The following is an 18,554-nucleotide window of genomic DNA, read 5'->3' on the forward strand; positions in this document are numbered from 1 at the left end:
AGTACAATATGGGGGTTCGGTTGCAACCAGTGAATATTGAAGTTCTCTTTTTTTTTTGCGTTATGCAAGGCGACATACAGAGACATGCACACAGAGCAGAATTTCGGATTCACCTAGCACAAGAAAAACTGTGGCCTTTAAAAACACCGCCTCAATGGACACAAGGTGGAAAATGCTCGTTCAGTTGAAAAATCCAAGCTGGTGTACTTTTTCTCCAATGAGCTCGAAACTTTTCGAAAGCGCACCACGACGCAGCCGGCGGGTCGCGCAGTATTACAGTCGTCACAGTCTAGTGTTGATGGCAGCATAAACAGACGCGCCTAGCAAATTTGTTTTGTGAAGGTATCTTTCCGCGGAAAACGGAGGAAACGCTTATGGCGGTATACGGGCGTCAGCAGTCTTCCGGTAGCTGAAGAAGCGAATACGAAAATGTTGCCCGCACATGTCTGAAACACACTTCTCTCTCTCTCCCTCTCTGATTATTCCAACGAGCTAGGCACTGCACAGCCTCAACTGAAGCACTGAGGTTGGAAAGCTTTGAAGCGCAAACTGCGGCGTCGATAAAGCAGCTTAGGACTTTCGCTGACCTCCCCTTCTTTTTCTCACTTTAAACAGCGTAGACTAAACGAAATTGAAGACGAAGCGAAGTAAGAAGCGGAGTTCTCGGCCCGTTGAAATTTATAACTGCTATTCGCCTGCATTCTTTCCTCGACTTGCTCTCTTTCCTCTTTTATGGGTATCTCGAATTGCGAGCCATTCGTCCGTTTTAACTTTTAAAAAATTGCCGCCGGGAGGGACGCGGCAAAAGTTCTGTTAGAGCCGGTTTCTCGCGGGGTTGTTTTTTTTTTTTTTGTTTTTGTTTTTTTTTAATCGAAGCTTTAATGTCCGCACCGATGCCGTTGTACGCCAGCACGCCCTGCAGGAAAGCCAACATTCTCTGACGACGATGGCGAATGATCGTGGGTGAAGTGAAAGAAAAAAGAACGCACCCTGTGGCCGGAATCGAACCTGGGCTCCTCGCGTTATGAAGCCGGCGTCTACCCGATTGCTCAATTTCGCCACTTTTTTTTTCCCCTTTATTGTGCTCAATTTCGACACGATTGAAGCGAGCGCCAAGAAGGAGGTACCGATTCACGCCGTACACCACAGACCCAAACGTTAGGCCTACGGAGTGCACACCCGAGAGTTTCTGGTGGGTATTTTGGAAAAGTTCTGCGTACCTCCAGAGTAGTACATACTCTCAGTGTGGGATTGGCCAACCAAAGAATCCATCACGACAAAGCTTCGAGTTCAACCATCGTCGCCGTTAGACGGAGGGGTGCATGATTTTTTGATCAATTTGTTTATTGATCAATAGCTTTGTGAAACACTTGGAAATATATCTAAAATAATATGAGTTCTTTTCTTGTCCTTCGTTTGCACTGTGACTTGAGCAGTTTTTGTGCGTGTGAGTGTTGTTTATGATGTACTTGCCCACTCCTGTAACAGCCCGTAAGGGCTAACAGTATCTGAAATAAATAAAAAAATTCGCGTAGACTGACCCTCGTGCAAAGCGGGTTTACTTCGGCATGCAGTTAGTTGCTACCCGCGGCTCGCTCACCCACACGCTCGTCGGCACTGCCAAGCCTACGGCGGCTATCAATGAGGAAACGTAGATGGCATGCCACATGCGGATGACTTTTTCCCGATTTCGTTTCCATATGTATAGTACGCTAGAGACATATATCAGGGATTCTATCAAAAAAGGTTGGCAGAGATTGCTACCATGCGAATAAAAAGGATTAGCAGTTTCTTGCAGTTGCGATAGATACGAAAATGCAGAAAAGAAATCCAGGAAAAGGTTAGCCGCGTGCGGATGCCTTATTAAACAAATATATTCTGCGGCTAAAGCAACTCCTCTATTCACAGCTGATATACGTGAAGATGACATGGATGTTGAACGCTATTTGACTGACAAGAATACAATGTATGAAATCGCCGCAAGTGGGCTTCACCACAATGATCTAGGACGACCAATCAGCGTAGCCAAATGTGCGACTAAAGCGAATGACGAGACCAAGCAAGCGATTAGAGTAAAAAAATGCCAGCGTATCTGCTCCTTTCGTTGCGAATGTCGACGAAAGACGATAGTCGACTGGCACCTTTTATCTTTCCCGCTCGCCTCTCATGCTGTTCCTCTCCCGTCTCGTCCCTCGGAAGATAACACGCTAGAGGTTTGCTCAAGCCAATTTAAATTTACCGCGTTCTACTGCTCCAGGCCGGGTGCCTCGATGCCAGCGCCGCCGTACGGTGGAGATACGCGTGATGCGAGGTACCTTTCTACAATGTTTATAGTACCACGTTGCCCTGCTCCACGTGCATTCCAAGAGTAATGTGGAACCTATCTAGTTGAACCTTTCGTTACTGCTGCCGTTTGATTTCTTAAACTTCCGCACGAGCAGGCGACCAAGCATCCATGATTTTTTCAATAAAACACTGGAAATACCCCTTTAAGTATATTTTAGATGCGACTGCATCTCATTCACTCACCTTGTCCCTCCATACGGCGTTGTCGTTGTCCGTCCACACCCCTCCCCCATTCTCCTCGCCGCGCGAGCTGCGCTCTCTGCCGCTCACCCCCTCTCCTCTCCGATAGCGAACACTCTCTCGAGAGGGGCATTGGATTGGATTTGATTGGCTTGGCCTGGGTTGGCTTTGGCTTGGCTTTGGCTTGGCTTGGCTTGGCCTGGATAGGATATGATAGGATTTGATTTGGATCGGATTGGATTGGATTAATGTGGATTGTGTTGGATTGTGTTGCGTCATAGCCGCGCCACGTTGCGTCATAGCCGCGGCAGGGGGTTCACGGCACGTTTCACGCGATGGGAGAATCAACCTAACGGACACAACAACGCAACCCCCTATGCGTCGCACCTACACAGGGGTTCCCGCGAGGGGAGGTGGGAGGAGTAATTTTTCTGCCTCACATTTGCGTAATGTTTTGTTCTTGTTCAACAATGTTGACAAGTATGAAGATTGCCACCGCACCGATAGACGTTTATATTTGGCTGTGGGTATATAAGGCTATTGCGCAGATTCAGTTCCACTTCGGCCGGGTGGCTGAATCGAGTCACAGACAGAGGGATAGACAGACTGCACATACAGACAGACCAAAATGTCTGCGTTTAAGTAGCCCAAGAAAGACTATCGTCTTTAAAAATAGGCTCCTCTCTGGGAATCGGCGTTGGCGCGCTGTTCCCTATGTTCACCCACAAGAGGCCGTTCGTCTGTGCCCTTTTCCTCTTTCTGTTTCACTCTTTTTCGCGAATGGCGTTCTTCGCTCGCGCTACTTTGCCAAAGCGGATCGAGAGAATAGTTCGCCGTGAACTCGGAGGCTTTCCCTGCGAACTTGCGCAGTACAGCAGAGGGCACGACGCCGCTTGCGTATTCATGCGGGCCACGGAGAAAGCTTACTTTGAAAATTTGTTCGCTCCGCACACCGCTCTCCCAGTCCCGAGAGAACAACAAGCGTGGGGTTTCAAGTCAGCCCCGGCCTGGGTAATAGCCTGGCGGGCTCACTATATTGGCGCATACGGTACACACCGGCAGGCCCGCGCGCACACAAAACCCTCTGTCTTTCGGCGTACCTAGCCAAAAGGAAAGTTGGCGAGCTCTAAGAAGTGCGCCGAATGGAAGAAGAGACTTTTTCTCTCGACGACTGCCGTCTGCGCCCGGACGCTGGCTTTCCCCTCAGTGCCGTGCGCGCCCGTCTGCAGCGTCGGTTCGCCGCTCGCGACGCTTTGAGACTGCGACGGCGGCGGCAATGACTTTTTCGTGACGCTTGCAGAAATGGAAGGCGCTGCGCCAGCGACGCTTGCAGCGCAAAAAAAAGAAAGAAAAAGAAGGGGAAATGAATGAAGGAGAGAGAAAAAATGGAGAAAGGTTGAAAGCAAACTACTAAGAGAAGGGGGTTGAAAGTACTCGAGCCGGCGCCATCGCCTTGACGAAGCCGGCTGGCTTGCCTAAAAATGGCCCGCTTCTCGCCTCACCGGGTCGCCTGACTGTCCCGTGGCTCTGCGTCGCGTCGAGTATGGGAAGAGGAAATACGCGCAGAAAAAGCGAACCGCAAACACTTACGCAGTACGGGAACGAAAATGAAAAGAACACGATTTAAAAAAAAGGCCCGAATGCAAAAAAAAAATGAATATAAATATACAGAAGCTGAGAGAACACTGGAAAGAGTCGGCCACGAACTGCGTGGCTTATGCGTTTTGGTAGGCGGGGAGAGAGGTGCAGAAAAGAAGAATGTCGCGATGATGGAAGATGAAGAATGGAAGAGAGCGGCGACCCGGCGTGGAAACGAGAAAAGGGAGGCCGCAAATGGAGGTGCACTTCTGAGCGGTATACACGCATGCGGAACCGGAAGCCGCGCTGCATGCATGCAGTGCGCACCTATAAAGCCCGCGAGAAAAATACGCTGGCGCTGGACAATGTGGACACGCAATAGGAGCAGGCGGTGACGCGGCTTGCAGCTTCCCTTAGTTCCTCCTCGAGCCCGGCGGCGCATATGGGAGCGTCGCGAAGGGGTCACTGGCTACGGCTGCCTCGAGAGAGAGAGAGAGAGAGAGAGAGAGAGAGAGAGAGAGAGAGAGAGAGAGAGAGAGAGAGAGAGAGAGAGAGAGAGAGAGAGAGAGAGAGAGAGAGAGAGAGAGAGAGAGAGATATTGATCCATAGCCAGGGAAAATTGAGCGGTGGATGATCTGCGTGCTGTAGCGCTAATCATCTAGGGTGGGCGGTGGCCCTATTCCATGTTGCCATGGCCTTCAGCTGCTCATCTATCCTGGATCACCAGTCAGGCCGCGCTGGTTAGCCATGGCCTCGCTGTACAGCAGGGCCTCCCACCTCTCCGTGGATGGTGTCAGGACCTCTGGGAGTTCCTTTACATTCGCGCACTCCCACACCATGTGGCAGAGCGTGCTTGGGCGGCCGCAGAATTTGAAGTTGAAACTGTGTACAGACTGGGGTGAATCATGTGCAACAGCCTGGCACGTGGCATAGAAATCGTCTGAAGTCTTTTCAACTGAGTTGCTTCCTCTTTGGTGATTTTCGGATAAGGATGTGGGTATTTCCTTCAGGCCACCCTGCATTGTTTAAGTATATCCCTGGTGCGTCGTGGGATCGGTGGGAGTAGCGACGGTGGATTTGCTTGATCTTCTGTGACGGTGGGGAGGGCAGTAGTTGTTACTCTGTGGGAATGACACATAAAACATTAAGTGTTTGTTGCCGCTGTTAAGCTTCGCTCGGGCCGTGGCTAACAATATTATGGGTAAATCGCTTCAAAAGCACTCTAGTGTGGCACCAGTTGCAGCATGGTGAAACCGGAAATGTTTGTACTGGCGAGCACGAGGTGTCCGATCAACTGTACAGCGCTCGTAGTTTCTGCGCCATGGTTTTCTTTCTTAGCCGAAATTCAAGCCTGTTTATGTACGTCTAGCCCAACAACGCCTTAAGAGACCATAACACGTGAAAGTAAAAAAAAAATCACGGTGTTGTGCGTTCCCTGCGATGTCGCCCCGCAATTTTCTCGCAACATCGCTCAGCTTCTTTTAGACAGGTTTATGCGACTTTGTCTTACCTCTTGCGTGACGACTTAACACGTAGGGAAGCCTTTAACCTACAGAATAAATCGAGCGAGGATATATATTAAGGAAATTTGCCGGCGCTTTTCATCGTTGTCCCAGGCAAACAAGCGGCCTCTGTTTAGAGATGAAGTATCCATGTAACGTCAGCACAGGCGCATTGAAGGCTTCATTTTCGCGGTTTTTAAAGTGGAAAAATCGGCATCCCATCCTCGATCGCCCTCAGGTGAGGCGTAAAGCATGTCATGTTTCACATTTGAAGACATTGCAGCCAGGTGTGGGACCCTGCGTTCACGCACCTATTTTTTGCACGCCGGTGTTCGTTAGTCTTCACGACGGTTCAGCTTGCCGGCATTGCTCTGCTTCGGTTTGTCCAGTAACCGCGCATTCTACTGCGAAGCAGTATACCTCTACCAGCCAAGAAAATTTTCGTGTCCGCGTCAGCAGAAAACGCCAGGCTAAATAAAAGAAGTTACTGGCACCGCCAGGAATCGAACCTGAACCTGAATAGAGAAACGGAGCGACAGCCCGTCGTCTTACCGACTAAGCTACGGCCACACGAGGAGACGGGGAGACAGACGGTGTGCCCAACAGGCACAGCGTCGGTTCTACCACCTCCGCTCATTCAAAGCCCTCGTGTGAAGGGCAAACCACATAATGTATTATAACGGCGTCCATGTAATTTGGATTAGCGGCGAACGGCCTGGGGAAAGTGTCAGGGCCTCGGAGGCGACGCATGGAACAAGAGTGAAGGGGAGGCAGTGAGAGATATGACGCTGCGCGTGCCGCGCCCTCCTCCTCACCATTCGCCAGATGCTTCTCTGCGTTTTCTTTCCGCTGTCGCTACTGCGTTCGCTTACTCGGTTACGCGGACGCCGCCCCCGAGAAACCCATGTAGCGGCTGCCAGAGTATCTGGTTTCACTCTTTGTAGAGCCTCGTTTGTAAATTCAAGTGACGTCGCAAGGGTAATCGTTGTGGGTGTCGTTTACAGCTTCGCAGTCCAACCAGCGTGGATTGGAGCCAAATTTTTTTCTGAATTGTTTCGCTTTCCGGGCAGCTTTAAACACTTCTTACTAGCATACATGGATGGTTATCTGCCCCCCATGCACACATATACGCACACTCTGGTTTTAAAGCGAAGACTTTAGGGCGTACCACACGGAATTTTCTCCTTGCAAAATCACTCTAATCGCATGTATGGTTGTATTCATACTATTCATTGTATTCATATTCACACTACGCCAGAACTAACATCTTTAAATACTCGTTTTTCCCTCGAACCATCACAGAGTGGAACCAGCTTTCACCCTCAAACGTTGAAAACCTTGATGCCATCCAACAAGCTGTTTGCTGATATGTGTTTTTCATGTACACCTTGATGTTTGCCCCTCCTGCTTGGGCCCTTCAATGGGCCTGCAGTATGTACCAAATAAAAATAATAAAAATAAAAATACGTCAGGAGTTGTCCCTGTAGGTCGCACCACTTCGGGTGGATCACTTGGCTTCTTCTTTTTCGAACCAATTATGTTTAAATCGAGGAGGAATGCGTATCCTTTGGGCACATGAAATGTCAACATTTTTTAATACTTCACCTTCGCCCCGTTGTGGTAGAGTTCTTGGATCCGAGAACATACGGCATAGAACCAGTTGCCTCCTGTACATCATCTGGAGGTGTTGTCAAAGCTTTCGCTTCGCATATCAAAGGCTCTGTGTTCGGATCCCCCACCTACACATTAGACCACCTCTTTTCTCACTAAAAACTTAAGGTATTGACTTTGCACTGGGGTGTTCGGCGAAGAGATTTTTTTTGCATTGCGCGGCTTTCTGGTCACTTACTGCAAGGATGTTGGGCAGTCACGTAATCGCGAATGTGTTGCCTTCGTTTTTCCCGAGCCGCTGAGGACGCGGCGAAGCGCGCTGCTCCGAGCCATGGCGAGCCGAGGGGGCCCTCTATAGGAGCAACTACGGTAGCCGCTTTCCTCCTTCCTTGCGCCGCCGTAAATCTTCTTTTCCTTCCCAAGTGCGGATGTGTCGGGGCGTTGCGTAATCACGGGGCGGTGCGCTGGCTGGCAGCGGAAAGCCGATGGCGATATGGAAAGTCGACAGATGCGGCGGCCTCTCTTCTGCCCGTCCCTTTCACGTCGGCACGGCTGCGACCTCTTGCTTTCAATCACGCCGAGGGCAACGACTGCCTCGAGACGAACTCGTTCACTTCCCGGTGTGCGCTTTGCGCCGTTACCTCGATTGCCAGTGGGCGCGCGTGGCCTGGGAACTTTTCCGTGAACGTCTGCGGTGCGCGCATTTAAATCCTATATGGTGCCGTTTGACAGAAAAGGCCACTGCAGAGCGTTTCGCTCTTTCGGCGTTGTTACATTTCGGGAAGCGGTGGTTTGCTTTAAGTTTTAAGTTTGTCATTTTATTGGTGCTTTTCTTCTTGATTAGTTCGCCTGTTAGAAACAACGAAGCGCAAAAGGTGCCTTTTCGCGTTGTGCACATACCGTTTGCTGCTAACGTGATGGTCGATGTTGCTGTTTCTCCTGTCCTCCACCACGTGACCCCACGAAATGAAAATTAGGCGCCAAAAACAATGACGTGAATTGCAGTTTTCGCATCAACGACCTCGCCCAAATGACCTTTGTGCTTTAGTAAAGGTTGGCAGACCGTTCGCGGTCTCCGTGCTATCGCTTAAAGCATTCACTGCTCTGTAATGGAAGTTCCGGCAAGTTTTCTGTAGGGCGAAACATGCGTTTTATATACGCACTAGTGATCGTGCTTGTTTGGCTTCTTGGGCGAGTCGGCACTTCTCCACTATGCTCTCTTGGGGAACGAATTGTTGTTCTTGTTTCGCCTCCCAAGTAGCCGAGGTGGTGCTTCCAACCGTCTCATGTACGTATGGTTGCTTCCTTTTGCGTGACGGAGGAGCGCCTTGACCAAGATCTTCCCCAACTGGCATCGGCGACACTGGTCCTGAGAACGTTTTGATGGGGATTAGTGTTCGACGAGCTGCACTGGCACCGATACGTCACGGGAGTACATAAAAAAAGTTGAGCTCATGAGGAAATACCGATCTCTTATTCGGCCCCTGGTGACGTTGCAGTAACATGCTTCCGGATAAATATGGTGGTTATGACAGGCCGAACATCAGACCCACTCGATCACAAACACTTTGACCTACGCTTTTCTTACTTCCTGCTCACGCCTATTGCAGGCAATGCAAGGCACACGCGCCACCGTGAGGAGCAGCCCCGGAACAACCTGTGTCGTTTGCGATCGGCAGGTTGGAAGCTATTTCAATAGTTACGGAACCCTAGCTGTGGCTCCGCTAATACAGGAATCCAACACCTAGTCTTACGCCGTGTGCCATACAGATGAAGCTGCTGGCCGACTATTTCAACCGCCAGAAACGAGGCAGAAAAAAACTCAGCTACTGGGGCTTTTGACCTATAAGCGTTCCTCCTCCTGTGAATCTCCTCGCCAGCAGTAAAAAAATAGACACCCTAGTGCACAGGCTGCGAGCAGGATCGACTATATTGCCACTTTTCCGAGAACATGCTCTGGAACACCAGTAGAGCCGGAGCGTCCAGGCTGTATGGGTTAACATTGACATGTAATGCGCAATGCGGAACTGCTCTCGGGACCGCCTAGTTACGACGAGAGACTTGCATCAAAGCCAGCATCCCCTCTCTACTCCGATCAGCTTTGTGGACACTGCGGAGCACGAGCATCCAAAGTTGTGAGCGGCTCCTGCTCGCCGCCCCGAGAAAGCCTTCGTGGACGCGTTCGTGCTTCATCACTGTCTAGTACAAGCCCTCATAGTATCGCGTATCATTTACGGGACGGCGTCTTTCCGACTCACCAAGGGCGAGATAGAAAAGCTAAACACCTAAATTATAAAGTGGTACAAGGCATCCTTGGGGATTCCGAACGTGACATCCGCCAACAGACTTCTGTAGCTCGGGGTTCAAACACAGTGGAAGAGATACGGGAAGCTCAGAAGATACCGCAAATTGAGAGGTTAAACCACACAACCAATAAAAAGCCGCTGGAGCAGTGAGGTCTGACCATCCCCTGCGGGCAGCCAGACCCACAAGGAGATCTTACCCCAGACATAAGAGCGAAAATTACAATCAGCCTGATACCTAGAAATATGCGCCGTCTACATAATGGCGAGAGGAGAAGAGGCAGGGCCGAGTCCCTGTGTAAACTAAAGGACTGCCACCTCAACCTATGTGCACGCCGTCAGACCATAAGAGGGAAAGATGGTAGCGGAAATAACAACACCAGACGGAAGAGCTGTAAAATCGCCACCCAGGGAGAAGAGGCAGCTATCGCCCTGGTCATTGCTTCCAACACCAGGACATTAGTTTCAACTGATTTGCAAGAGGCCTGCCGTCACTTATACCAAGGTAATGTCTTCAAACTCTCCCACCAAATCCTTTGTAAACACTCGCCGAAAAATGTGCTTATCATCTGGACGCCAGGACACACGGGTCAAAAGGGGCATCAGGTTACCGATGCCACAGCCCCAGGCCTTCTTATTTCAGCTCCCCGTACCAATCGCCGTCCTTGGACATGGCAACCGTAATATTCAAAGAACTTATACATCACCGGACAAAAGCCTCACTAAAAAAGAAGAGTACACTCTCAGGAGACTACAGACAACACATTACCCACACCGGCTAAATTACACTTGTGGTACCCCATGGCACGCTATATTCACCTTTTTACCCGCGCTGCCGGGAGAAGGAGGGCGCTTACCACACAGTGTGGGCAGGCCAACTATACACCCACACACCAACTATACACCCACGCACAAACACGTCAAGGGAGCGGTGGGAAGCCGCCCTGAGCAGCGATGATCCTGCCTGCCAGCGATGGCTGGCAGAGGAAGCCACAGCGGCGTTGGAGGCCAGTGGAGTCCTGGAACTAGGATAGCCACCTTCTTTCCCCCCTCGTTTTTTCTTGTAAGTAAAGATATTTTCAATCACTCAATCAATCAATATATTTGACCCCAGCCTCTCTTATATTTCCCTGTCCTTTACCATCTCATCTTTCACTATTTCTTCCGAGACCAGGATGTGCCAGTAGTCAGAGACACCACCAGTCTATGACAGCTCATTAAATGCATTTTAACACGGCTACTTTTCCTCCGCAACACAGGAGAGAACACGTTGTTTTTATTTGCAGCGCCAGCAATGCCAGGGTTTGCTATATTCTAGGCGTATGGCGGAGGAGGAGGAGGAATAAACGTGTATCTGAAGCTGTCAGCCCTGGGGAAGAGTCCTCATTCCAGGACCCCTTGAGTCCGTCCGGCTTCTTGGGCTCGCTGCACCAGCCAAAGCTGGTAGTCAGGGTCCGAGCTGGACAGTGCTCTCTCCCAGTGCTCAGGGGAGGGGAAAGGCAGGGGGGGTAGGTGGGGGTTCTTATCACAGCCCCAAATGATATGGTAGAGGGTGCCCGGAGCCTCGCAGAAGCGGCATTGCGAGGAGTACAGGGTGGGGGCCAGAATGTGGGCTCTAGTGGGGTGGGGAAATGTGTTTGTCTGAATGCCTCGGAGGTGGCGCTCTTGTTCTTTGGTGAGGCTTTTGTGCGCAGGAGGATATAGCATTCGTTCCAGACGGTAATGCTGAGTGACTTCGTGGAACGACAAGAGAGGGGAGACCTGCCACTGCTCGCCGAACTCCTGGCTTGCCCGGTGGGTCAACTCTCGGGCATGCTGATGGGCAGCTTCGTTGCCAGACACGGCGGAGTGGGCTGGAGCCCAAATAATCCGTACGGGATGTCGAGGAGGATGCTCGAGTAGAATTTTTCGGGCAGGTCGGGATATGAAACCGCTGGAGAAGGTTCTACAGGCTTGTTGGCTGTCTGTGATGATTATTTCTGCTGAAGTTTGTGCAATCGCTAGGGAGATGGCCGCTTCCTCCGCCTGCAGAGAGTGGATGGTGGGAATTGATACGCATGTAACGAGGTTTTCGGTAGTAGAAACAACAGCGGTCATAGCTCTTCGCCCGGGATATGAAGCGGCATCTGTATAGACTGTGGCAGAGTTTCGGCCGTATTGATTAAGAATAGCTTTCGCTCTGGCTTCCCTACGAGCCTCGTGATGTGTCGGATGCATGTTGCGTGGTAGTGGGGCCACATCAATGAACTTGCGAACCTCATCGGGAAGCTGAGTCGCATCCGCCTGCGGGTGTTGCAGAGGAGAGCGCAGGTGTAGTTGAGATAGAATGGCTCTACCGGTAGGGGTAGAGCTCAGGCGTAAAAGTTGGCTCAAATTCTGGGCTTCCAATAATTCAAATAATTCATACTAGCCCTAGATTTAAAAGGGGCATTCGATAATGTCAGCCACACAGCCATAATGAAACAGCTAAACGGCCTAAACTGCGGGCAACGTACCTACACCTACGTTCGAGACTTCCTTGAAGGCCGAAAAGCTATTTTCAAGGTGGGTGACCTGAAATCAGATCCCGTTTCCCTCGGCAACAAGGGCACACCCCAGGGTGCCGTTCTGTCCCCCTTGCTATTTAACATAGCCCTGATTGGTCTCCCTCCGCTCCTGGCTGCCGTACCAGGCATACGCCATGGATTATATGCGGACGATATTACCATATGGACCATTAATGGATCGGTAGGGGACATGGAGAACAATCTACAGCAGGCGGCTGACATAGTCATTCAATATGCACGGCAGTGTGGCCTAGAATGCTCGCCGCAGAAATCGGAGCTGCTGATCGTCTCAGGAAAGAAGAAATTCTCTCCTGGGTCGCCAACCATCTCCCTGCACATGGACGGCCATGTAATTGTTCCGACTCCACATGTCAGAATTTTAGGCATGCTTTTCCAAGCGGATCGCTCGAACACCCAACTGCTCAATAGACTTAAGAACACCACAGAGCAAGTATCGCACATGATCCGCAGGATTAGTACCAAGACGAGGGGTATGCGAGAGGAGGATATACTCAGGCTGGTTCAAGCCTTCGTCGTGTCTAGGGTCACTTACTCCCTCCCCTACGCCATACTCTCCAAGACCGAAAAGGACAAGGTGGAAGCCCTGATACGCAAGGCGTACAAACTAGCATTAGGACTGCCTGTTACCACCTCAACGCAGAAACTTTTGCGGTTGGGAGTACACAATACCTTAGGCGTATGGCGTTCGTATACGTCAAATTGATGTATGCGCCAGTCAGGTACGGCCCAGAGTGCATAAAGTAGAACACAGAGGCGGTGGCTTGATCAAACAGCTAAGCAAACATATAGAAAAATAAATTACATGCAAATACAATTTAACTCAATCAGTTTTAATCAATCAATAATTTCAACGTTAAGAACATACGCTGGCGCTGAAATTTCCAGCATAAATGTGTGCTCGTCCTTCCATGCACACAGTGAAGCACATACCCACTTAGGGCACTGCTCATTGCTAAAACGGCTGGTCAAGTAAATAATATCAATCTACCAAATGCACGTGACACGTTAATAAATTTTAGTCGAACATAGCTTAAGTTGACGCTGAAATTTGCGGCAAACATGCATGTCCATGCTCCAACATATATGTCCTCCAGTAGACACACCCAGAGACGAGGGTTCAGCAAAACAGCCAAACAAATCATTTCAATCGATAAGGTCAATGAACAAACTATCACTCAACCAACAACAATATCAACTACCAGCAACTGTCCCTTCTGTACGGCTCCTGCCCAAGACGCTGACACTAATCACTCGTTATGGGTGTGCCCTTGCCTGACTGCAGCGAGATCACAACACCCTAGCGCCACAGGCCTGCATCCTGTGAGACCCCTCGATCTACAGCAATGGATGTGGTGGCCCCACCACCGCTCTCTTCCGGACTTCCTCCGGGAAACGGATGCCAACTTGTATCTTTAGGGCTTTCTGAATGATGACAAAGGGCGCACTGTCACAATAACAAAAAATAACGATATCAACTACCGCTGGAATTCTTAGCACCCCTGTGTGGTTGCAAGCTGGTTGCAATGTGTGGTTAGGCAAGCTGGTGCATTATTTCTGTAACGAAAGAGCGCAAATTAAACGAAGACGAAAGATGAGCATCTTTATACCCTGATGGTCGGCCGATCGTCTGATGGGTATGCGGCATTCAGCTACGAACGACGACGACAATGATGACGGCGACAACAACAACAAAAACACATCTTCCTCCTCCTCCTCCTAATAGTCATCATCAGCATCAGCATCGTCGCCACCACCTGCTCCGAGATCTATAGCCCCGTCTTTCGTCTTATTTTGTGAACGTTTCAGGCACAAATTGGCCCCGTTTATGGCTCTCGTCAAGGCTCCAGAAAATTACGTTTTCTTGCTTCCGTCGTTCTGTTCTCTCTTTAATTTATTCCGAAGTAAGCCTTCCTCTGTCATTAGTCTTTGAAATATTTTTCCCCACTTTCTCTCGGTCGTTTTCTATTTTTTTGTATTACTAGTGCCCTTGTCGTGGCCTTCACGCAGATGCAACCCAAACCATGCCACCTGCTTTTAGGTGCCAGAGGGCGCTTTGCAGGTATACTTTTTAGGGAGCCTACATAAGCCGCGCCTTCGTCGTTTAGGGTGGCGACAGCAGAGTCCAAGGTTTCCTAACGGTGGCTGCGGCGGCCGCCAAACTTGACGGGCCGCTATATTGGTCCCCCAGTGCCCGCCCGACCCAGGGAGCCGGCATGCGCCGCGCCTATGGAGGCGCGGAATAGGCTATCTCTAGAACGACCTGCTTCGAAACGATAGTGCGTGGTTATCGCCAAGCAGCTTTCCAAAAACTTCCTGCTGCTGGGAACAGTTGAGATCGTGGGATCATTCGTTTAATGCGGCATTCACGTCCTTGGTAAAGGCTTGCCAATGCCTCCTTTGGAGGCCCTAGCTGTACGTAGAAGCGCGCGAATACGCGATTTTTTGTGCGTGGAGCTCGATGTGGCGCATAGCCGGTGTATCTTGTTTTTCACATGCAGAATCGTGCTACGGTGCAATTATTTTTCGCAGGTCAGTTCGGTGGCAAGCACGAAATATATCTCAGAATTATCTGCTAATACATAAGCATTCTTCCGACGCTTGTTGCACGAACGTTTCATTTCCTTGGTGGCATTGAAGGAACACGTCTCTTTTAGGGGCGAAGCCCCTTAATGGCTCGGGCTGTGGCCGTCTCATGTCGTCGTCGATGTAGTCATGGCACTAAAACACCGGGACCCTTGTTTACGCCTTAGGGTAAAGCGTAACGCGTACTAGGAAAACACACCAGGTCACTCGTTTTCCAATGCCTCGCGCTAGAACGCGCTGCGCTTCAAAGCTGTATCCTTCTACCCCCAACGGTTTCACCTCCGTGGCAAAAACGCCAAAGCGCCGAGGATACACTTGTACACCGCACGCTTCGCTTTTCCCCAGGTTTCACGTTAGTGGAAATGGTCGGGGATTTTATGTCGCCTTACCTCGCCGTCATTCTTAACCCGGGAAGGTTCTGTTTAGGTAATTGCACAATGACGCCCGATTAGAGAGACGGTAATTTCATTTTCAGTTTTTGGCTTTTATATCATTTTTTAATTGTTTTGGCACTATTACCCTTTTATTTTTTATGCACTATTATTCAATTGAATAGGTTGACTTTTCAAATTACGCATTTTTGTGCAGATACAAGGCACTACATGTTATTAGTGTACCCCGCAAATGCTATAGCATAGAAAATATCGGTGTAGTAGTAAAGTTTCCGATACAATAAAAATGGCCCGCACAGACTAAACCACTGTTGCCTATAGAACCTCCCCAGCCTATGCTTGAATCGTTCTGCCCAAACTGGGCATCTTAACGTGCCCAATGTGTAATTTAACACGTTTACACACACTAAAAAGAATATTGTTGAGGTGGCAACACAAAATATTACATCTATGGCTGAACATACACGTCATCATGCCTTGAAGCATACTTTCATTACACGCATAAAGGAAGACAAACTTCACGTAAAATTCTTTTATTGCACTGCTTGCGTGACATGCAGATGCCCCCTTCTCGAACAACAGGCGTACATGGGAAATACAACAAAACACACAAAGTAAATGTGTCCGAGCTAATAAAGGCATCAAATTTCAAGAAGCACTTTACGTAGCAGACTAATGCATGTAAAAGTTACCACTCATTCGTGACTTTTTTCCAATGGAGCTGTTGAAAAAAAACTGAACACACAGGCAACGAGCAAGATTAAAGCCCAGATGGGCTACACAGGTGGACAATGCTGATGAGACAAACGCAGAGATAACTAATGAAGGAGAAAGCAAGTAGAGAAGAATACGGCTTGCTTCACTGATGACAGTGAGAAAGCATTTTACACGTCTGCATAAGTAGTACTTTGAGCAAGGATACATACATGAACCAAAATATTGGGGAATAAATCAATAAGAAAATTCCCCAAGCCCCACTGGGTTAATTTAAATTACCCCACTGAAAATTACATGACATCAGTCGAGAACAAAAACACGTCGTGAGCAACTGACACAATGGAGAGCAACGTCTCGAGAGAAAGGTGCAATGTGAACGAAGGCACACCACTGTTCTTGGTTTTGAATGCCTTTTTCGGGCTGGTACTGAGGAACAACAAAAGAAAATGTTAGCAGTAAAATATTTTACAGCTATTTTGAACACACTATAATGTAAATTATACAAATAAGGCATCAATTTTCCTTTATCATCATTGTACGGCAATGAAGTTGCATAGAGTCCTTAACAAAGGCAGTCCTAAATTATGATTGAACGTACCACACCCAAGTCTTGAAGTGTCCTCACATAAAAAAAAATTTATCGCAGCTGCGTACGCTCTACGGTTCTAGCTGGCTGCTGAACTACTCCAAGTTTGCCGCAGCACAGGTTTTGCTTGCTGCCCCATTTACTCTGTGTTCATGCTGCTGCCCGAGGTAAATCTTTAGTCTTGTTCGGACATATTTTTCGAGAAGCAGCTTCTCTACAGTAGGCTTGTGCAAACTGCAACATCCCAAGTGCATTTTTACAGACTTCTGCAGGGCACTCAGAATGCTTGAAAATGGCTTTTTCACCTTCATGACTTCACCCATTTCAGCAAACGTTTTGAAGTTTTCTTCACAATCCATCAAAATTGTCATTACAGACATGCTTGGCTGGATCAGATTTCCAGCATTTTTCACGTACTCCTTCAACTGGATGAGGCTGCTGTATTTCCCAGGAGCACTGTCAGTCAGTACTGCTTTACAGCTTTTGCAGTTACCTATAGATTTTAAAACAGACCTCAGAAGGAAACCACCGATGTACGCTACGATGTCACACTCTGCTTCCGTCAGTCCAATCACAAACAAGTTCTCTAACTCCTCAGCCTGCTGAATGGGGTCTTCCTCTAGCTTTTTTAAGCTTGGGTCAAGCAAGTCAGCCAGATGACTGCTGTCGTCAATGTTGTAGCTCGAAGTCTTAGGGGTGTGTACAAACTGGCTGACACAAATGGCCTTCAGTGCACATTTAACATCATACGCACTTGGAACTGGCTTCTTCAACCTCACAACTGAAAAAATATTTTCTAGGCAATCTTGGATCAACCTAGCAGTGAGGAGGTACAAGTACCCGCGCCTCGCCAGGAGCTCCTCTGACAGGCGCAGCACAACAGTTGTAGACACCAAAAGACCGGCCTGCGATGGCTTCCAGTGTGCAGTTGCTCCCATGTTCATCCGAGTGAATGTAGCACATGCCAGCTGCAATGTCCCAACTGCTTCCTGGTGCTTTGCGCGGTCAAAATGACTTAAAGCAACGATGGGGTGTCGTGATGACATCAAAGTGTACCACTTAGTGACAAGGTCAAAAAACCAGGCAGTTGCTTCAGCTTCCGGCTTCAAGATTTTGAGCTTGATTAGATAGCGAATGGCAGGAGGTGCTTCACGGAACAACTGCACTGCGATGTTTACTTTCATTTTTGCGAAATGTCCATCGCTGACATGAATGTCCGACAGCTTGTTAGAGATTTTGAGGTCATTTTTTTATCATATTCGAGAACAGCCTCAACATGTTCAAGGGTAACAGTTTTTCCTGGGATGCAATGCTCCTCTGTCGTCTCCTTCCCCAGGGTAAAACTTCCTGAGCGGAGAAGCTGCCCACGTATGTTTTTCAAAACGTGAGCAGGATCAGCCATGAAATACAGCTCCCTACCATCCAAGTGAGGGTGTGGTATAGAGCAGACAGTTTGCGAGTGCCTGTGGCTTGAAAACTCCAGCAGCTGCCACACTTTCCTGTTGGCACTTCCCATGTCACTTGTTACAACAAGAACTCTCAGGGACACCTCAAAACAAAGCGCAATTAAATGAAATATAAGCTCCTTTAAAAGGCTTCCGTCAGTAGAACGACCAGTGAAGTGGTAAGCGATGACCTGTTTTCACCTCGTGTTTAGACCTCCAATCATAAACACGAGGGCATGGTTTGCAACGTTGTCAGTTGACTCTGGAAGTGTCGTACCCCCAAAAAGGCAATCCAGAGAGCGGTCATGTTCAAACCCTTGACTAATTTCCATCTCATCCATGAAGAGGACGCAATCTTTTTCAATGTCTTCCATTGTTTCTGCCTTACGCTTTAGAACATCCAGCACTTCAGTAAGTACACCAGGCAGAAAGCGAATGTTTTGCATTCTTCGAATCAATGTCCGGTTAGATGGCAGTGGGTATGACAGAGACCTGAGCAATTCGTAGCCTGTTGTACCACATGCGTGCTTTATTTGGAGGGCTACGCGTATAGTCTGAACTGACCACTTGCGAACCCTGCCTTTTGTTGTTAGAGCCTTCGTTTGATCTGCAGCAAGAAATGTCGATGATCTTAATGCGTTCAGTTCTTGCTGAACTAACCTTAGTTTCTTGTTTAGACTACGTACTTTTGATCTCGTCTGCTCATGCAGTTTTACCAAGTTTTTACACCTTCTGCTTAAGTCG

General features: G+C 49.0%; 1 protein-coding gene and 1 pseudogene across 3 annotated transcripts in view; one reads left to right on the forward strand and one right to left on the reverse strand.

The window, feature by feature from the left end:
- The window catches only part of LOC144139027 (uncharacterized), a 281,828-nt gene that overhangs the window by 205,077 nt on the left and 58,197 nt on the right, over positions 1–18,554 (forward strand). The window lies entirely within an intron of this gene.
- On the reverse strand, positions 15,580–17,585 carry LOC144139051 (uncharacterized; annotated as a pseudogene).

Source organism: Haemaphysalis longicornis, unplaced genomic scaffold (genome assembly GCF_048455015.1).
Source record: "Haemaphysalis longicornis isolate Haplotype H1 unplaced genomic scaffold, Haemaphysalis longicornis Haplotype H1 scaffold_1, whole genome shotgun sequence".
In the NCBI taxonomy this organism is placed as follows: domain Eukaryota; kingdom Metazoa; phylum Arthropoda; class Arachnida; order Ixodida; family Ixodidae; genus Haemaphysalis; species Haemaphysalis longicornis.